The sequence below is a fragment of the Halictus rubicundus genome, unplaced genomic scaffold (assembly GCF_050948215.1).
Source record: "Halictus rubicundus isolate RS-2024b unplaced genomic scaffold, iyHalRubi1_principal scaffold0072, whole genome shotgun sequence".
In the NCBI taxonomy this organism is placed as follows: domain Eukaryota; kingdom Metazoa; phylum Arthropoda; class Insecta; order Hymenoptera; family Halictidae; genus Halictus; species Halictus rubicundus.
In genome coordinates, this window is record NW_027488613.1 from 412,417 (window position 1) to 418,144 (window position 5,728).

The window sequence follows — 5,728 nt, forward strand, 5'->3', positions numbered from 1 at the left end:
CCTATCCTATCCTCTATCCTATCCTATCCACTATCCTATCCTATCCTCTATCCTATAATGTCACCTATTCTATCCAATCCTCTATCCTATCCTGTATCCTATCCTATCCTCTATCCTATCCTATCCTCTATCCTATCCTATCCTCTATCCTATCCTATCCTCTATCCTATCCTATCCTCTATCCTATTCTATATTCTATCCGATCCTATCCGATCCTCTATCTTATCCTATCCTCTATCCTATCCTATCCTCATTCCTATCCTATCCTCTATCCTATCCTATCCTCTATCCTATTATATACTCTACCATATCCTATCCGCTATCCTATCCTATCCTCTATCCTATCCTATCCTCTATCCTATCCTATCCTCTATCCTATCCTATCCTATCCTCTATCCTATCTTATCCTCTATCGTCTCCTGTCCTCTATCCTATACAATCCCCTATCATATCCTCTATCGTCTCCTATCCTCTATGCTATCCAATCCCCTATCCTATCCTCTATCGTCTCCTATCCTCTGTCCTATCCTATCCTCATTCGTATCCTATCCTCTATCCTATCCTATCCTATATCCTATCCCATCCGCTATCCTATCCTATCCTCTATCCTATCCTATCCTCTATCCTATCCTATCCACTATCCTATCCTATCCTCTATCCTATCCAATCCTCTATCCTATCCTCTATCCTATCCTGTATCCAATCCTATCCTCTGTCCTATCCACTATCGTATGATATCCTCTATCCTATCCAATCCTATATCCTATCCTCTATACACTCCAATCCTCTATCCTATCCTATCCTATATCATATCCTATCCTCTATCCTATCCTATCCTCTATCCTATCCTCTCCTCTATCCTATCCTATCCTCCATGCTATCCTATCCTCTATCCTATCCTATCCTCCTTCCTATCCTATCCTATCCTCTATCCTATCCTATCCTCTATCCTATCCTATCCTATCCTCTATCCTATCCTATCCTCTATCCTATCCTATCCTCTATCCTATCCTATCCTCTATCCAATCCTATCCTCTATTCTATCCTATCCTCTATCCTATGCTATCCTCTATCCTATCCTATCCTCTATCCTATCCTATCCTCTATCCTATCCTATCCTCTATCCTATCCTATCCTCTATCCTATCCTATCCTATCCTCTATCCTATCCTATCCTCTATCGTCTCCTGCCCTCTATCCTATACAATCCCCTATCATATCCTCTATCGTCTCCTATCCTCTATGCTATCCAATCCCCTATCCTATCCTCTATCGTCTCCTATCCTCTATCCTATCCTATCCTCTATCCTATGCTATCCTCTATCCTATCCTATACTCTATCCAATCCTATCCTCTGTCCTATCCACTATCGTATGATATCCTCTATCCTATCCAATCCTATATCCTATCCTCTATACACTCCAATCCTCTATCCTATCCTATCCTATATCATATCCTATCCTCTATCCTATCCTATCCTCTATCCTATCCTCTCCTCTATCCTATCCTATCCTCCATGCTATCCTATCCTCTATCCTATCCTATCCTCCTTCCTATCCTATCCTATCCTCTATCCTATCCTATCCTCTATCCTATCCTATCCTATCCTCTATCCTATCCTATCCTCTATCCTATGCTATCCTCTATCCTATCCTATACTCTATCCGATCCTATCCTCTATCCTATCCTATCCTCTATCCTATCCTATCCTATCCTCTATCCTATCCTATCCTCTATCCTATTATATACTCTACCATATCCTATCCGCTATCCTATCCTATCCTCTATCCTATCCTATCCTCTATCCTATCCTATCCTCTATCCTATCCTATCCTCTATCCTATCCTATCCTATCCTCTATCCTATCTTATCCTCTATCGTCTCCTGTCCTCTATCCTATACAATCCCCTATCATATCCTCTATCGTCTCCTATCCTCTATGCTATCCAATCCCCTATCCTATCCTCTATCGTCTCCTATCCTCTGTCCTATCCTATCCTCATTCGTATCCTATCCTCTATCCTATCCTATCCTATATCCTATCCCATCCGCTATCCTATCCTATCCTCTATCCTATCCTATCCTCTATCCTATCCTATCCACTATCCTATCCTATCCTCTATCCTATAATGTCACCTATTCTATCCAATCCTCTATCCTATCCTGTATCCTATCCTATCCTGTATCCTATCCTATCCTCTATCCTATCCTATCCTCTATCCTATCCTATCCTCTATCCTATCCTATCCTCTATCCTATCCTATCCTCTATCCTATCCTATCCTCTATCCTATTCTATATTCTATCCGATCCTATCCGATCCTCTATCTTATCCTATCCTCTATCCTATCCTATCCTCATTCCTATCCTATCCTCTATCCTATCCTATCCTCTATCCTATTATATACTCTACCATATCCTATCCGCTATCCTATCCTATCCTCTATCCTATCCTATCCTCTATCCTATCCTATCCTCTATCCTATCCTATCCTCTATCCTATCCTATCCTATCCTCTATCCTATCTTATCCTCTATCGTCTCCTGTCCTCTATCCTATACAATCCCCTATCATATCCTCTATCGTCTCCTATCCTCTATGCTATCCAATCCCCTATCCTATCCTCTATCGTCTCCTATCCTCTGTCCTATCCTATCCTCATTCGTATCCTATCCTCTATCCTATCCTATCCTATATCCTATCCCATCCGCTATCCTATCCTATCCTCTATCCTATCCTATCCTCTATCCTATCCTATCCACTATCCTATCCTATCCTCTATCCTATCCAATCCTCTATCCTATCCTCTATCCTATCCTGTATCCAATCCTATCCTCTGTCCTATCCACTATCGTATGATATCCTCTATCCTATCCAATCCTATATCCTATCCTCTATACACTCCAATCCTCTATCCTATCCTATCCTATATCATATCCTATCCTCTATCCTATCCTATCCTCTATCCTATCCTCTCCTCTATCCTATCCTATCCTCCATGCTATCCTATCCTCTATCCTATCCTATCCTCCTTCCTATCCTATCCTATCCTCTATCCTATCCTATCCTCTATCCTATCCTATCCTATCCTCTATCCTATCCTATCCTCTATCCTATCCTATCCTCTATCCTATCCTATCCTCTATCCAATCCTATCCTCTATTCTATCCTATCCTCTATCCTATGCTATCCTCTATCCTATCCTATCCTCTATCCTATCCTATCCTCTATCCTATCCTATCCTCTATCCTATCCTATCCTCTATCCTATCCTATCCTCTATCCTATCCTATCCTATCCTCTATCCTATCCTATCCTCTATCGTCTCCTGCCCTCTATCCTATACAATCCCCTATCATATCCTCTATCGTCTCCTATCCTCTATGCTATCCAATCCCCTATCCTATCCTCTATCGTCTCCTATCCTCTATCCTATCCTATCCTCTATCCTATGCTATCCTCTATCCTATCCTATACTCTATCCGATCCTATCCTCTATCCTATCCTATCCTCTATCCTATCCTATCCTATCCTCTATCCTATCCTATCCTCTATCGTCTCCTGTCCTCCATCCTATCCAATCCCCTATCCTATCCTTTCCTCTGTCCTATCCAATCCTCAATCCTATCCTATCCTCAATCCTATCCTATCCTCTATCCTATCCTATCCTCTATCCTATACTATCCTCTATCCTATCCTATCCTCTATCCTCTATCCTATCCTATCCTTCATCCTATCCAATCCTATATCCTATTCTATCCGCTATCCGATCCTATCCTCTATCCTATCCTATCCTCTATCCCATCCTATCTTCTATCCTATATTATCCTCTATCCTATTCTATGTTCTATCCGATCATATCCGAGTATCTATCTTATCCTATCCTCTATGCTATCCTATCCTCTATCCTATCCCATCCTCTATCCTATCCTATCCTCATTCCTATCCTATCCTCATTCCTATCCTATCCTCTATCCTACCCTATCCTCTGTCCTATCCTATCCTCTATCCTATCCAATCCTCTATCCTATCCTCTATCCTATCCTCTATCCTATCCTATCCTCAATCCTATCCTATCCTCTATCCTATCCTATCCTCTATCCTATCCTATCCTCTATCGAATCCTATCCTCTATCCTATCCTATCCTCTATCCTATCCTATCCTCTATCCTATCCTTTCTTCTGTCCTATCCACTATCGTATCCTATCCTCTATCCTATCCAATGCTATATCCTATCCTCTATACACTCCAATCCTCTATCCTATCCTATCCTCTATCCTATCCTATCCTCTATCCTATCCTATCCTCTATCCTATCCTAACCTCTATCCTATCCTATCCTCTATCCTATCCTATCCTCTATCCTATCCTATCCTCTATCCTATCCTATCCTCTATCCTATCCTATCCTCTATCCTATCCTATCCTCTATCCTATCCTATCCTCTATCCTATCCTATCCTCTATCCTATCCTATCCTCTATAATATCCTATCCTATCCTCTATCCTGTCCTATCATCTATCGTCTCCAGTCCTCTATCCTATACAATCCCCTATCATATCCTCTATCGTCTCCTATTCTCTATCCTATCCAATCCCCTATCCTCTATCCTATCCTACCCTCATTCCTATCCTATCCTCTATCCTATCCTATCCTCTGTCCTATCCTATCCTATATCCTATCCCATCCGCTATCCTATCCTATCCTCTATCCTATCCTATCCACTATCCTATCCTATCCTCTATCCTATCCAATCCTCTATCCTATCCTATCCTCTATCCTATCCTATCCTCTATCCTATCCTATCCTCTATCCTATCCTATCCTCTATCCTATCCTATCCTCTATCCTATCCTATCCTCTATCCTATCCTATCCTCTATGCTATCCTCTATCCTATCCTCTATCCTATCCTATCCTCTATCCTATCCAATCCTCTATCCTATTCTATATTCTATCCGATCCTTTCCGATCCTCTATCTTATCCTATCCTCTATCCTATCCTATCCTCATTCCTATCCTCTATCCTCTATCCTATCCTATCCTTCATCCTATCCAATCCTATATCCTATTCTATCCGCTATCCGATCCTATCCTCTATCCTATCCTATCCTCTATCCCATCCTATCTTCTATCCTATATTATCCTCTATCCTATTCTATGTTCTATCCGATCATATCCGAGTATCTATCTTATCCTATCCTCTATGCTATCCTATCCTCTATCCTATCCCATCCTCTATCCTATCCTATCCTCATTCCTATCCTATCCTCATTCCTATCCTATCCTCTATCCTACCCTATCCTCTGTCCTATCCTATCCTCTATCCTATCCAATCCTCTATCCTATCCTCTATCCTATCCTCTATCCTATCCTATCCTCAATCCTATCCTATCCTCTATCCTATCCTATCCTCTATCCTATCCTATCCTCTATCGAATCCTATCCTCTATCCTATCCTATCCTCTATCCTATCCTATCCTCTATCCTATCCTTTCTTCTGTCCTATCCACTATCGTATCCTATCCTCTATCCTATCCAATGCTATATCCTATCCTCTATACACTCCAATCCTCTATCCTATCCTATCCTCTATCCTATCCTATCCTCTATCCTATCCTATCCTCTATCCTATCCTAACCTCTATCCTATCCTATCCTCTATCCTATCCTATCCTCTATCCTATCCTATCCTCTATCCTATCCTATCCTCTATCCTATCCTATCCTCTATCC